The sequence below is a fragment of the Delphinapterus leucas genome, chromosome 5 (genome assembly GCF_059928025.1).
Source record: "Delphinapterus leucas isolate spDelLeu-1000000601 "Yukka" chromosome 5, BTC_Dleu_Yukka2, whole genome shotgun sequence".
Taxonomy (NCBI): domain Eukaryota; kingdom Metazoa; phylum Chordata; class Mammalia; order Artiodactyla; family Monodontidae; genus Delphinapterus; species Delphinapterus leucas.
Window position 1 is genome coordinate 99,086,706 of NC_143133.1, and position 17,013 is coordinate 99,103,718.

Sequence of the window (17,013 nt, forward strand, 5' to 3'; positions counted from 1 at the left end):
GCCCACTTAGATACAGCAAAGCACAGGATAATCTACTGATGTCAGAGGAAGGTAAAAATCTTTAAAAGATTTTTTTTTAATTATAAAAGATTTAAAAAATAAAACAAATAGTAACTGCCCTCAGAAAGTATGAATTCTGATTGGTTCAGAGGTAACTACAAAAATTCACTCCTATGGGGTTTTTTGGACTAGACAATGATACAGTTAAGAAAGAGCTAGGGATACCATAAGGAGAAAAACAGCTTCCTACAAAACATGTGGTTAAGACCAAATATAAAAGAACCAACTGAAAGGTCAAAAACTATGTGGAAGGAAACAAGGAAAGGAAGGGAAGGAAGGTGGAAGGAAGAGAGAACAGACTATTACAAATAATTTCAGCTATCTGGAAGAGGAAAGAACCAAAATATCCTAATCTGTACTTAAAGACCCAAAATGATTATGTAAAAAATTAAAAAGCAAACAATTAAATCAACTTAAATTAAAAGGACCTGTACTTCCTTCCCTACACATTTTGAAATCAAATAATTCTTTAACTCACCTTCTGCTTCAGCATATAGACATATTCACGACAATCCTTCATTCAGTCAAGAGATACTGAATCTTTACTTTCAAAATATGATTCCAGGTTAGGCTTTTTAAAGCTCCTCCCCGACTACACACAAAGAAGATAATAAAACAGCTTTAGAGCTTATATTTCAGAATCCCCCTCCCCCATTCCCTTTCCTTCTATATCATGTATGTTGTTTAACACTTTCCATTTACAAGCTCTTAGGAGAGCAGCGGTCTTGTTTTCATTTATATAAAGCACACACACAACAAAAATGTCCTCAGGCGAAGATAGAGCTGATGTTTGACCAAATTAGGAGCAAATGTACCTGAGCCAGAAACTTCCTCCTAAATTCCCTATTTCCCCCAACTTAGGCATAGATCCTATTTCTAAACGGAGGAGTTTAGCTTTCTTAGGATGCTACGAAGCAGCCACAGTCATCTCACAACCAGATTAATATACTTAAAGATACCTTTTAGTAGAGGTCTTCATAAAACTGAGGTGCAAGGGACATTCCTACCACTGGGAACACAAGACCCAAAGGATATATCCTTTGTAAGACTAGGAAAAAAACAGGCACACCTTCTCCCACTCTTTTTCCCCAGGTCAAAACAAAACAAAACAAAACAAAAACCGGAACAGAGTGGCTAACAGTTAAAGTTTAAAAAGAAAATGAAAAGCTGACATCCTAGTGTTTCCAATTTTTTAAAAAAACTGTTGTTAGTGACTACAAAATCTCTCCTCAGACCTACAGCAAAAACAGCACACTTACCTCCTCCATTCCCTTTTTCTCCCCCCTTTTAAGTCAATAATTTTAGTGATGGCTCTAAACTCATAACCTTTTATGTAAACTCTATTCTACTTTTCAAAAATAAAGTCTATATGCTAATAAAATATGTAATCAGTCAACTGAATACTAAGGGTTATATATTATGATTAACAGGACATCATTTTGCTTATATTCTATCCTTCAAAAACATAAGTAAAAATGACTTAAGGCCGATGCTTGTAACAAGAAATGGCAGCTAACATGAATTTAGCTTTTACTTACTATGTGCCAGACACAATATTAAGCACTTTACAAGCATTATCTCATTTAACCCTTATGAACGTCCATTAAATACTATCAATAAACCCATCTAACAGATGAGGACATAAGAAATTAAGAAATTTATACTAGGGCAAACAGCTGTACGCAATGACACCAAGATCTAAACCAGGAAGTATGACTAAGTTTGGAAACTGAACCTTAATACATATTACACACTGCAGTTATCCCCTCTTATATCTACTTTTAATATTTTATACAATTTTTTAACATATTGTCAATAAAGACTGATGCATAATTTGACCTCAGAATAAGAGCCAAATAAGTGATATTCAGGATTAAAATCAACTCAATGATATAGTCATAGAAACGGTAAGCTCTAGACAATAAACCAAAAGTCTAAGGAAAAAAAAAAAAGTTTCACAACATGGGTTAAAGTATGATTAAAATGATTCATATTTTTAAGTCGCAAACTTTAAGTATTATTTCTTAAAATAAAGAAAAATTGCATTAAATTTTTAAATCTCAATTCTCCAATTTGTAGTGCTACTTTACTTTTCAACTTATTTTTTCTGATTATAAAAACCTTTTAAATCTTGTAATTTAAGCTTCACATTAAGTACATCTGCACTTTTTATACTGCACTGAGTTCCCTTCTTTGAACTTTTTAAACTCTCTTAATACATGTTTCTAGAAAGAATACATTCTACAGACTTTCATTTGTGGGTAATAGTTTTCTAAACCACAAAAAATGCTATACTATTTTTCTCATATAGAGTCTAAAGCCCAAAATCTAGTCATAAATCTATTCCCAGAAGTTTTCAAACAAGGAAGTAAATTATAAACAAAACTCTTAGCTCAATATCCTTGTAATGCAAAATACTAAGAGTTTAAGTTTAAAACTTCCTCTTTGCCATATCAATGCAACAGTGCTTTTTTTCTACGAAAAACCATTACCATTTGTTCAACTATAAGAATGAATTCCCCAGTCCACTCTATGTGTGTCAAAAGGAAGCTTTATATCAAAAATTTTGTATGGTTTCTATTAAACTACATTCCCCTAACAAGTAAAAAGGGATATCACACAGAAATTCTATTGAATTCATACTCATTTAATTTCTGTACAGTATGAGAGAACTTTGAGTTCCAAACCTACTGAGATTTAAAAATAAGTCTCATCATTTCTAATAATAACTAAACTAAGATGTATGATCTATATTTATAGTAATTCACAAATAATTATAATTTTAAAACTCCTTATAAAATTCAGTCATGTAATCAGATGCTTTAGAAGTACATGCTCAATCTACCCTAAAGGAGTTAAGACAATCTTTTCTCAATGAATTTGAGATTTTCTTAGACTAAATTTACTAAAACACTGTTATTCCATGTGCTAAACACACACACACACACACACACACACACACACACACACACCCGTTAGATTAACTTATACAGATAATGCCAACTAGGTCAAATCTTGCTTCCAGAAACACAACTATACCGCCTTCCAAAACAAAGATTACAAAAATGAATCCATAACACTTTCCAATTATCTTTCCATCAATATAAATATTGAGAACTACTAGCTGGTAAATGAAGTATACATGATTGTGCCACTATATTCTGTAAAAGTAACTGTAATTGGGCATTTCCCTTGGCCAATTTGGTATACTAAATATCTTCACAAATGTCTGATAATTTCTCACACTTTATAACTTAGTTGTAGAAAGTGACCACAGAAAAGCTGATAAAATTAAAGTACTCAATAACCTACGACCCTTGCTCTTAACTATTTTAGGGAAATGAGGGTAGGCCTTTGGATATTTTATGAGAAATACCAGGTTTTACTCAGCAAAGTGAAAATTCAGGTACCACTTGAAGAATTCTACATAGGATTAAAAAAATAACAAATTTGATGAAATGGAACAAAATTAACTCCTCTTTGCTTTAAAAAAAAAAGGAAATGTTAAGAGTTAGATTCTTCCTTTTTATTAGGGTGAGGGGGTCCTTTCTGATTACAAAGCTATATGGCACAAAAGTGATAAACTTCTGCTTAGAGTTTAAGACTAAAGCTTCCTGAATATTAAATAATTTATATATTTTTCCACTTAGCACATTTTCTTCTTTCTTCATTCTTATAGTCTACATAGGGAGCTTCAAAATGGCTTCCAATAACCTCCCCTCCTGGGATACACATCCCTGTGTAAGTGTGTACTGGACCTCTCCTTAAGTGTGGACTGGACCTAATGACTCACTCCTAGTGAATGGAATAGGGAAAAAGTGATGGGTTGCCACTTCCAAGACTACACTACAAAAACCAAAGGCTCACACGGCAAGGACTAGTAGGTTGCTGGCAAACAGCCAACATGAGGAACTGGGGCCTTCGGCCCGACAACCAGCGAGGAACTAAGTACTGCCAACAAGCATGTGAGTGAACTGCAGGCAGATCCTCCTCTAGGATTTTCAGATGAGATCAGCCCTGGTGGACGTGTCAAATGTAGCTTTGCAAGAGACCCTGAGCCAGAGGACCCAGCAAATGGCACCCAGATTCTTGACCACAAGAACTGTGAGATAATGTTTGTTGTTTTAAGTCACTAACTTTTGGGGTAATCTGTTATGTAGTGCTATGGCTTGAACTGTGTCCTGCTCAAAATTCATATGTTTAAGTCCTAACCCCCAGCACCTCAGAATGTGACCTTATTTGGAGACACGACCTTTACAGGGGTAATCAAGTTAAACTGAGCTCATTAGGGTGGGCCCTAATCCAATATGACTGGTATCCTTATAAAAAGGAGAAATTTGAACAAAGAGACAGACACGCATAAAGGGAAGACAATGCGAAGAGCTATGGAGAAAAGGTGGCCATCTATATAGGTCAAGGAAAGAGGCCTGGAACAGATCCTTCCCTCATAGATCTCAGAAGCAACCAATCCTGCTGACACTTTGATTTCAGACTTCTAGCCTCCAGACTGTGAGACAATAAACTTCTGCTGTTTAAGCCATTCAGTTTGTGGTAATTTGTTGTGACAACCTTAACAAATTAATACATGTAGCAAAAAGAACTAATACATACACTGAATTCAAAATGACTTTTATTGGCAATACCAAAATTAGCCTCAATGCAGGACTCAAGTAGATGGCCAAAGCTTCTAAGTCTTTATTCTGAAAAAAGACATAAGGTTGTATCAGAAAATCTTAGACCACAGATTTTTTTTTTTTTAAGTTAGCTGGGACTCCTGCAATCATATAATGTAATTGACTCATTGACGTTGCTGCTGCTGCTGCGCCAGGAATTGTTTTGAACACTTAACATATATTAATTCCTCACAAGAACCCTCTGAGGCACCACTATCATCAATTCCATTTTTAAGATGAAGAAACTGGTGTCCAGGAGTTAAGGACACAGGTGATAAGGAGCCAGGATTTAGTAAACCGAGCTACACAGAGAATAAGTGATTTATCCAAAATCATAGTTAGTAGTTGAGGTGGGACTAAGCCTAATGGTTCTTTCTTCTACCTTCAAATCTTTTCTCGAAAAAGGCAAATAGAAAGGTTTTTCTTTTACTTGCTATATTCAATCTTTGTAACACTGCTACCTTAGAAGTATATATTTGACTATCTACCTGCCCTCCTCCTCTGCCTACATAGTTACTCATTTTCTTCCACTCCCTGAAACCTAAAACACTACCTTTCAATTCCTAATACTTTTCTTGCATCTGGGTTAATCATTTTTATATACTAGAACACAAGATTTCACTTCCACACAGTTTGGAAAAACAGCTTTAGCTTAACATTTAGAAAAACACCTTTAGCTTAACAAATACACCTGGAAGGAGTAATACTATATTATTGGTCATCTGCATTTTACTAGGAGTAAGTCAGTTCCTTTTCAGAGAACAGGCCTTGAAACAAAGATGGCAAGACAGCCACTGCAAACTTGTCCAGGGAATCAGAGTTTTTTTCTGGAATATTTGGGATTAGGTACTTAAGAGTAAGCCTTTCTCTGGGAGTCTGAATTACAAGATATAAATCATGGGCAGTGGTGGCGACCACGCTTCCCATGACAAAGAATGGAAACATGGAGAAAGCCAAAGAGAGTGAGACATGCACAGGAGAGGCATGCCGCTGAGAGCTTGAGAGAGACCTGACTACATTTGATTCCTGGGTTCTCCTTGCACAGCCCAGCTTCATTTCTGCCCTGGATCCTTTGGTGTGCCCAAAAGGCTGATAACTTCCCCTTTCTGCTTAAGCTAATTTGAACTGAGTCACATGCAATCAATAGAGAACTAACATGGTCAAAAATATACCCTCTCTACAGCTCAAGAACATTATCGAATGACTAGTAATTCAAAAAAAAAAGAGGAGAACAGAGCACTCCATGTAGTACCATGGCTACAAACAAAAGAACTGATTAACAGAAGCCAAGGTTTAAACAGCTATTTGGAAGACTTTCCAGACATTGGTGGAATAGGAAAAAGAAGTTGCAATTTGAAAAGACTATATACCCTCTATCTTCCATTTGGGATTTTTTAGCTCTTCTAGTTAAAAAAATCCCATCATCTATATACTTGCTAGGGGTGTGTAAATTATTACAACCACTTTAGAGATCAATTTGGAAATATCTAGAAAAGTTGAAAGTGCAGATTTCATACAACCCAGCAATCTTACTACTAGGTGGCTACTATGGACTGAACTGTGTTCCCCCAAAATTCATATATTGAAGCCTTAACCCTCAACATGACTGTATCTGGAGATAGGGTCTTTAGTAGGCTATTAAGGTTAAATGAGGTCATAGGAGTGGGGCCCTAAACTGATATGATAAGAAGAGGTAAAGGGAGATCTCCCTCTCTTTCTCCTTTTCTTTGCCTTGTGAGGACAAAGCTAGACAGTGACCACCTACAGGTCAGAAGAGAGCTTGCACCAGAATCCAACCACACTGACACCCTGATCTTGGACTTCCAGCCTCTAGAATTGTTGAGAAAATAAATTTCTGTTGTTTAAAAATAAATAAACTTTTCAGTAACAACAGAGCAAAGTAAAATACTAAAACTCAGGCAACTAAGTAGCCATAGTACTCTCAAGTGCCTCACAACATAGTTCATTATTCAAACTAGTCACTCAAAGTTACTATAATACAATAAAGAGTTCCAAAGCCTGTGCTTACAACTAGATTTTTCCAGGAAAAAAAGGAAAAACTTTAATAACATGATTTTATTCTATGTAGGTGTCTACAATAAAAGTATGATGCTTTAAAGCCAGAATTGAAACTGAAATATATTCCAATATATCTTTTTTTTTTTTTTTTTTTGGTGCAAAAAACTAAAAGCCATCCAGGAAAGGAGGTTTGTCTAGTTTACCCAGCCATCAGTGGTAAAGAAGGTTTAAAACCCAGCCTTTCTGAGTCACAGTTCAGTTACAATGCAACGAGGCAGCAAAGATTAGCATGATTCTGTTCCTGGCTTCTTGTTCAACAGACAAAACAATCCTAAAACTGACCTGATTCTATGTTCTGGGCTGGCATGAACCTGCGTAGAAACAATAGGAGTGGCAGGCACTTTCTTCCTGAAGCAGACGTGGAGAAGTATTATACCTGTGATGAAAGAAAAAAAAAAGAAAGCCCAGTTTATTTTCAGAATGTTTTTTATGAGTTGTTCATTTCCTACGAATTCTCTCTTTACCTCCTTATTTCTTGCCAATGGCTTCATACTGGAACACAAGACAACACTTTATTTAAGATAGATAAAATCTGCTATTCAAACTTCAAAGGAGAATATAGAGTCATTCAAAACTGATCTCTACAGACCATCTGGTTCAGCTTTTTTATTTTACTGGTGAGGAAGCCGAGACCAGGAAAAGTTATGCAAAGAATCAACGACAACACAGTTATTTAGTGGCAGAGCCAGGTTCAGAACCTAATTCTTCCCACTCTAGTCCAGTATTCATCTGTACATCATAGATCACAATGTCTCTTTTTGGAGAACCAAATATGAGCAAAAAAGAAAAAAAATCATGTTATTTCTCTAGGAGTAGTTGAAGATAAATGTGGTATAGAGCTGAATTGATATGTTCTAAGTTAAAATAAAAAATAGGGCTTCCCTGGTGGCACAGTGGCTGGGAGTCCGCCTGCCGATGCAGGATATGCAGGTTCGTGCCCCGGTCTGGGAGGATCCCGCATGTTGCGGAGCGGCTGGGCCCGTGAGCCATGGCCGCTGGGCCTGCGCGTCCGGAGCCTGTGCTCCGCAACGGGAGAGGCCACAACAGTGAGAGGCCCGCATATCTCAAAAAAAAAAAAAAAATTAGTTACAAATGATTACTGTTTTGGCCTTTCTCGCCTTCTGAGATGACCCACACTCTGTCTGTGGAGTGTGTTTCTCTCTAAATAAATCCACTTCTTAAAAAAAAAACAAAAAAAAAATCTACCTCTGGGACTTCCCTGGTGGTGCAGTGGTTAAGAATCCGCCTGTCAATGCAGGGGACACAGGTTCGAGCCCTGGTCCAGGAAGATCCCACATGCCACAGAGCAACTAAGGCTGTGCGCCACAGCTACTGAGCCTGCGCTCTAGAGTCCACAAGCCACAACAACTGAGTCCACGTGCCACAACTACTGAAGCCCGTGCACCTAGAGCCCGTGCTCTGCAACAAAAGTCACTGCAATGAAAAGCCTGCGTGCTGCAACGAAGAGTAGTCTTAGCTCGCCACAACTAGAGAAAGCCCATGCACAGCAACGAAGATCAAATGCAGCCAAAACGATAAATAAATAAATTTATTTAAAAAAGAAATCTACCTCTTAGGTGGTTTCTAAGAAAAATTCTAAACTATTTTCCCAAATCATTCATTCAGTTATTCATCCAAGTTGTTATTGAGTGGCTTGTCAGATGGCAGACACATGCTTAATGAGATATAAGATTTTAAAACAACATCCCTCTAGTGAAATTCTGAGTGATGTTTGGGATTCAACTGGCAGTGAGAAAGTAGGCAGAAGTGATGACATGTCTCCTAAATCGTAACATCAGAATATACCTGCACTGTTTTTTTAATATATTAACTACCAACTTACGTAAAACATGTTGGTTGTCACCCAACACGAGAACCTAAATACAAGTTGCTGGTAATGTTTTACTGATTTGCTCTTCCCTGTCCTATACGCCACCTCTCTCATCTCTTCAGTCCTCTGTAATTGCTATCCTATGTTTTGTGTTTATCATTCCTCTGATTTTTAGAAAGCATATCACATGTGTACATATCCTTCAACAACACTTTCATTGTTTTTCATTCAATATTATGTTTTCAAGATGTATTCATGATACATATGCAACTAAATGTTGCATATAGTTGTAGTTCATTCATTTCAGGGCAGAATAATTCTACATTGTGTAAATACACCATGACTGAATTATTCATTCTCTTTATGATAGCACCTTATTTTCTCCCCAGGTTTTGTTTCGTTTTGCTATTATGAACATTACTGTTATGAAAATTCTCATACACATCTGTTCCACATGTGCCAACGTTTCTCTTAAGTACTTGCCTAGGAGTTGAGGAATATATGTGTTTTCAATTTTTTCGTGAGGTCGCCAATTTTTCTTTTTCCCAAAGTGTGTTTAGCAATGTATAATCTCATCAGCACCAGGTAGTTCATATTGATCTACATGCTCTCCAACATTTACTAATGCCAACTTCTTAATTTGGGGGTGTAAAACCATCTAACTGTAGTCTTAATTTGCATTTTTCTGTTGATTAATGATACTGAGCATTTCTTCAGGTTTACTGGCTAACTCATGTTTCCTCTTTTATGAAATGCCTCTTTATTTCTATTGGCCACTTCCTCCTTAGTTTTTTGCCCTTTACTTATTATTTCATAAAAATTATATATGTATTTTGGATGCTGATTATTTGGTTTTATCCATTTTGAATTACCAGGTATAGCCAAGTATTGAGATAAAGAAGCAGAAAGAGCAGAAAGAACTGGAAACAGCAAGCTAGAATACCAATGCTTTTCTCAACCCATTTTTGTATTTTATTACAATCTACAGATGTCTTAAAGTACCAGAAATTTAAAATGGTGTATTACTGATCCTGTTTTGTAATCTTTTAATATAAATTTAGCCAAGGGCAAATGCTTTGATATGATTTCAGTGCATTCTAATTACAATATGCAATATAATATAATTTCAGGTATCCATTTTATACAAATCAAAATTTAAATCACATTTTAGACAGAGTTACATTTTGACCCTGACATTTTAAGTGTTTTTATTTCATGCTTTGGTTTGCTCCAATTTAGAATAAGTTAGCTTTATTGTCAAAACGTTGAGTATGAATGTATATGTACATAGGTATAAAAACTGAATTTCAAAACTAAATTATATAAAGAACAACAGAGACCTGCATTCCAGGCTTGGCTAGACAATTAGCTGTACCTCCTTGGCCTAACTATGTCTTTAAGTTGGTTTTCTTATACCTAACATGAAAATTGTGCTGGTAAATTCTAAGGACCTTTGAATCATACTCTTTGAAGATCAATGAGAAAAAAAATTTTTTCCAGATATCCCCAAAAGGGTTTTAGGAATCTCTTCCCAAGTGTTAAGTAAACTGGAGAGAGTAACAAAAAGCTAAATATCTGAAAAACAAAAGTTAACAAGCAGGGCTATAGCCCTCCTATGGCTTCTCAGGACTCTTGGCAGATCACCTGATGAACAGCATCACACAGAAAAAAAAAATTGGAAGCCACATAAAATCCGAGATCACTCTACAATGCTGGCGTTGACTCCTATGTACGCAATCAGAAAAGAACTTCCAGAACCACACTCACCCACTTACCTGAATCTGTACCCTTCTACTGTGCTTAAACTTTCTGAAACCACATCAAAGTCTAACTCTTTCACTTTAATACTAGATGTTATGTCCCTACTATTCAAGGAAATCGCTCTAGTAAGTCCCACTTCTCTTTCCTTTGTCATCAATTTCTTAATTTTGCCCTCCCAATAAAAGCAGAACCATTGGGGTGTGTGTGTGTGTGTGTGTGTGTGTATTTCCAATCATTAGAAAATAAACAACATCAGCAGCAAAGCTTTTGACCCCACACACCCCTCTAGATTATGGCCAATTTCTTTGATTCCCTCTTCAGTGAGAAGTCAGAAAAGAGTTGTCCTTACTGTCTTCAAGTATTCTTCAGTTCAAACTGAACATACTCCAATTAGACTTTTGATCCCGAACACAGCACTGAAACTCCAAAGTCACCAGTTACTTACATATATATTGTAAAATCCAAAAGCCAGTCAGATCTCATCTTTCTTGCCCTATCTGCAGCAATCGGCATGACTCATCAAGCCCTGATACACTTTCTTTACCTGGCTTCCAGAACAAAGACTCTCCTAGTTTCTCCTGGTTTCATCCTATCTCACTGGCCAGTCCTCAGCTTCCTTTGCTTATTTCTCCTTTTCTCCATGATCGCTGAAGTTCAAGTTCCGACTCTTCTTTCTAACCCATCAGCAAATACTACTGGCTCTATATACAAAATATATCCAGAATCGTCACTACTTCTCATCATCTACGTAGAAACTGTAGTAGTAACTATCATCTCTCACTAGGATTTTTTTCCATAGTTTAGTAACTGGCCTCCCAACTTCTACCCTTGCCCTATTTCAGCCCTTTTTCATCAAAGCAGCCACAGTGATCCTGATAATCTTACATAAATCATATAATGTAACATCTGTGCCCAAAATCTCCCAATGGCTTCTCATCTCATAAACGCCAAAATCTTTAAAACGGCAAAATAGAACCTACATAATTTAGCCCCCATTACCTCTGACCTCATTTCCTACTGACCTCCTTGCTATTCCTTATACAGGCTAGGCATACTCCTGCCTCAGAACCTTTACACTTACTGTTCTCTCTGCCTCAAAGCTATTCTGAGATGATTATCCTGCCTCACTCCCTTGCTATCTTCAGATCTTTGCTCAAATGTCTGAGTTAACTCTTTCCTATTCGGTCTATTTTAAACTGTAACTATTCTGCTCCAAGCATCCCTAATACACTTCCCTGATTTATTTATCTTCAATGTTACTAATATTCATTTATTTCACTTCTACTCCTGTTTGTGTATTTCCTCCCCCAAACACATAAAATCCACAAGGGCAAGAGCTTTGTTTTGTTTCGTGCTACATCTTCAATGCTTAGGAAGGGGTCCAGCACATAGTAGGCATTCAATAAACATTTTTTGAATGAAGAAATGAATAGTTACACTCTTAGGGCTAAACATGACAATCTTTCTGAGTTTACAAAAGAAAACAAATAATCAGGAGACAATAGCTAGATTATTGATGTAAAAGAATCATTCTAATATTTCTTCAATAGTTAAGTGATAACAACAATAACTCAAAGACTTCAGTAGATGTTGTAGCCAATACTTCCATAAACTTTAAGTAACCACTATAATAAATGGTTCCCCGCCCCCCAACCCCCTGCCAGATTAGGTTTTAGTCTCTGGCTGTCCACAGGGTGACATTTATTTCCCATCTGTTATCATATTCAACAATGGTTAGTTTGCAGAGCCGCAACACACATAGGAAAATATTATTAAAATGTTCATTCCAAACTTGTTCCAGATAAATAACTGAGCTCTTTATAAATAAAGAAAGTCTAAAAATAAAGGACAGATATTTTTAAGTGTTTTAACTATTTTGTTTGGAAATAGTTTCAAACTTACAGAAAAGTTGCAAATATAAGAATACAAGAATCGGGCTTCCCTGGTGGCGCGGTGGTTGGGGGTCCGCCTGCCGATGCAGGGGACACGGGTTCGTGCCCCGGTCTGGGTCTGTGAGCCATGGCCACTGAGCCTGCGCGTCCCGAGCCTGTGCTCCGCAACGGGAGAGGCCACAACAGTGACAGGCCCGCATACCGAAAGAAAAAAAAAAAAAAAAAAAAAAAAAAGAATACAAGAATCACCCTTATACTCAAAGTCACCAATTGTTAACGTTACCTTCTTTATTTTGTCATTTGTGCTCATAAACTTTCTTTCCCTTCACACAGACACACTTGAGCTGTCTTTTTTTTCCCTAAAGCAACTGAGGATAAATTATGTATATCATGGTTCTTTGAGCCTTTGCTTCAATGTGTATTTCCTTAGAGATATTCTCTTTCATAACCACAGTACAGTTATTGTCAGTAATTTGAACATTGCTACAATATTTGTATTTAGGATCAGTACTCCAACTGAAATTTCAATTAATCCAATGATAATCATTTTATAGTATTTTTCTCCCCACCCAGTATAGGATCCAGTCCAGGGTCAGGTATTGCAGTTCATTCAATACCTAGGCTTATCTTTCTTAAGCCTCCCATAATTTGAAACACTTCCACAGCCTTTATCTTTTATGACATTGTTTTCTGTTTTGTTTTGTTTTAAGAGTACAGCCTCCTCCCCTTTTTATTAAGTAGAATGTTCCTCATGTGGGGTTTGTCTATTGTTTCCTCCAGATTCAGTTTATGTAGTCTTGGCCAGAATACTACACAGATGACGATATATCTCCTCAGGGCATCATATCCAGATTCACGTAGTACCCATGTTGTTGTTGGATTTCACCAATGCATAATCCCTATTTTATACCTTGCAAATAATACACAGGTGGTGGGGAGACACTTTAACTCTATGGAAATACCCTGCTCCTCATCAATATTTCCCCCCTAGATTCTGTTATGATTCTTGCCCTGCCTAATAAGAGCTGCAAAATGATGATTTTCCAACTCTAGAATTCAGAATTCTACTGTAAGCATGAGAGCTCTCTTCTTTATTTGTCCATTTATTTACTAGTTTATTATCATTATGGGTAATGGATTCCTATTTTTAATGGTTCATAATTCATTACTAATCTGATGACTAGACCAGTAGGACCTCCAACAGGCTTGTGACATGCTCCCATATTTTTCAAAAACATTTTATTTTCTAGCATTAAAAAAAAGGTACAGATTCACCTGGTATATACCCTTGCAATCAGCCATTCCTCTGAGGAACTCCAGTTCCTTTGTGTTGGGAATACTATTAGAGATTGAGATTGGGGGGTTAGGTGTGCCCACTGCTCTTTGCCTTTTTCTTGGACAGAACTACTAGGAAATACATGCATGCATATACACATATGCATATAAATATACATATATGTTCATACATACATATGCATGTGCATATGCGCATACATACTGGTTTCAAAAATAATAAATTTAAGCTGATACCTTCAATTCCAATCCATCCCCACAGGACTCATTTTTCCCTTCTCCCAATGCATATTTGTATGTCCCTCCTTCCTCAGGTCCTAGCTTCAACAACCTGAAAACATTTACTCAATCCATAATACACCTAAAAATGACCCAGAGTTGCTTTGTCCATATCACTACAAAAAATAAACTCTAGAGGAAACAGTTTAGGATTTGTTTGCAATCCCTCTCTCTTACCGCTACCCAGGATGAGGGTAAACAGTCAGATATTATGTTAAAAAATTACTTAGAGTCACTCTTTCTTCCCCTTCAATGTAAGTATAGTACTAATTTATAGTACAATCAGGTTCATTTGTTATGGTGGTTTAGGACTTTCCCCATTCCCATCTTTATTTTCAATATGGAAGATAATATGCTTTGAAAAGTCAAAACTATATAAAAAGGTATATAGCCTTAAGAAGTGTCATTCCCTCCCATAAATCTTTGTTCTCTACTGCCCCTTCTTTTTGTAAAGTTAAGCAGATATGAGTGCGTTTTACCACTCCCCACCCCTGCCGTTTTTTCACAAAAGATAGCAAACTAATATGTGTGTTTACACTAACCAGCTCAATCGAGACTGGAGGAAGCTCTTCCCAAATTAATTTATAAGACTAGCAACACCTTAATACCAAAACCAGACAGAAACATTAAGAGAAAAGAAGACTAGAAATCCAATATCCTTTCTGAACACAGATGCAAAAAATTTTAACAGAATATTAGCAATATATAAAAGGGATATTACATCATGACCAACTGAAGTTTACCCTGGAAATATAAGGCTGGTTCAACATTCAAAAATTAATCAATATAATTCACCATATCAACAGAATAAAGAAAAGCCCATACGATGATTTCAATAGATGCAAAAATAGCATTTGACAAAATTCAACATTCATTCATGATTTAAAAAACTCTTAGTAAACAAGGAATACAACGGAACTTAAGCTGATAAATGGCATCTTTAAAACAAATACATGGACTTCCGGTGGCACACTGGTTAAGAATCTGCCTGCCAATACAGGGGACACAGGTTCGAGCCCTGGTCCGGGAAGATCCCACATGCCACAGAGCAACTAAGCCTGTGCGACACAACTACTGAGCCTACACTCTAGGGCCTGCATGTCACAACTACTGAACCCGCACGCTCCAACTGCTGAAGCCCACGCACCTAGAGCCTGTGCTCCACAACAAGAGAAGCCACTGCAATGAGGAGCCCATGCCCCGCCACAAAGAGTAGCCCCCACTCACCACAACTAGAGAAAGCCACGTGCAGCAAAGACCCAACACAGCCAAAAATAAAAATAAATAAATAAATAAAACAAATACAGCTAACATCATACATAATGGCGAAAGACTGAATGTTTTCTGTCTTTAACATTATACTGGAAGCACTAGCCAGTGCTATATGGTATGAAAAAGAAATAAAAGGCATACATTACTATGGAAGAAATAAGACTGTCGTTATTCCAGGCAACATGACTGTCTATATAGACAGAAAATCCCAAAGAATCTACAAAAAACAAAAACAACAACAAAAAGCCTACTAGATATAATAAGGGAATTTAACAAGGTTGTAGTATACAAAGTCCAATATATAAAGATCAATCATGTTTCCACATATCAACAATGAAACACTTGGAAATTACATATTTATATTCGGTTGGCCAAAAAGTTTGTTTGGGTTTCTCCATTAAGATGTTATGGAAGAACCTGAATGAACTTTTTGGCCAATCCACTACATTGCCATTTATAATACCACCACCAAACCATGAAATTCTTAAGGATAAATCTAACAAACTATATGCAAGATTTGTATTTTGAAAACCATAAAACACTGATGAGATAAATCAAAGATGATGTGAGTAAATGAAGAGATATACCATATTCATGGACTGGGAGACTCAACATAGTTAAATTATCACTCCTCTCCAAAATTTGTCTTCAGATTCAATGCAACCCCAATCAAAACTCAGGTAGATTTTGTTTGTTTGTTTTTGGAAACCATCAGAATGATTCTAAAATTTACATAGAAAAGCCAGGAAACTAGAATAGCCAAAACAATTTCAAAACAAAACAAAACTGGAGTACTCATATTACATGATACCAAGATTTATTATTATAAAGCCACAGTAATCAAGACAGTGCAGTACGGGTGAAAGGACAGAAACCTAAATCAATGGAAAAGAATGATTTCAGAAACAGAGATAGACATACATGGTCAAATGACTTTTGACAAAGATGTCAAGCAACTGAATGGAGAACAGAAAAGCTTTTCACCAAACTGTGCTAGAAAAACTGGACATCCACGTACAAAAATCCAAAACAAAACACAAAAAAAATCAATCAACCCATATATCACATTACATCCAACCTTTAACTCAAAATGGATCACAGACCTAAATGTAAAACCTTAAACTTATCAAACTTCTAGAATAAAACGGTGCTAGGGCTTCCCTGGTGGCGCAGTGGTTGAGAGCCCGCCTGCTGATGCAGGGGACACGGGTTCGTGCCCCGGTCCAGGGGGATCCCACATGCCGCGGAGCGGCTGGGCCCGTGAGCCATGGCCACTGGGCCTGTGCGTCCGGAGCCTGTGCTCCACAGCAGGAGAGGCCACAGCAGTGAGAGGCCCATGTACCGCAAAAAAAAAACCAAAAACGGTGCTAAATCAGTGACTTTGGGTAAGGCAAAAAGTTCTATGGGATATAAAGCACAAACCATAAAAGAAAAAACTGAGAAACTGGATTTCATCAAAATTAACTTCTGCTGGGGCTTCCCTGGTGGTGCAGTGGTTGAGAGTCTGCCTGCTGATGCAGGGGACACAGGTTCGTGCCCCGGTCCAGGAAGATCCCACATGCCGCGGAGCGGCTGGGCCCATGAGCCATGGCTGCTGAGCCTGCACGTCCAGAGCCTGTGCTCCGCAATGGGAGAGGCCACAACAGTGAGAGGCCCGCGTACCGCAAAAAAAAAAAAAAAAAATTAACTTCTGCTCTTCAAAAGACAGTTTTAAAAATGAAGCCACTATTTTAAAAATGGGAGAAAGTATTTGTAAAACAAATATCAGCTAAAAGACCGGTATTTCCAAAATATATAAAGAACTCTTATAACTCAATAATAATAAAATAAGCAGCCTAATTTTATTTATTCATTTATTTATTTTTTGGCCACA

The 17,013-nt window shown here is 37.0% G+C and overlaps 1 protein-coding gene across 5 annotated transcripts in view; it reads right to left on the minus strand.

The window, feature by feature from the left end:
• The window catches only part of WDFY3 (WD repeat and FYVE domain containing 3), a 259,871-nt gene that overhangs the window by 221,059 nt on the left and 21,799 nt on the right, over positions 1–17,013 (minus strand). For 2 of the 5 annotated variants that reach the window (XM_089912206.1, XM_089912203.1), the window contains exons 2-4: positions 7,095–7,188; positions 4,672–4,760; positions 539–652 (exon numbers count right to left, since the gene is read on the minus strand). The exons of 1 other annotated variant lie outside the window; for it this stretch is intronic. The gene's annotated coding sequence lies outside the window, so the exon portion shown is untranslated. The remainder of the gene's footprint in view (positions 1–538; positions 653–4,671; positions 4,761–7,094; positions 7,189–17,013) is intronic. 2 more of the 5 variants (XM_089912205.1, XM_089912204.1) reach the window with 1 other exon arrangement.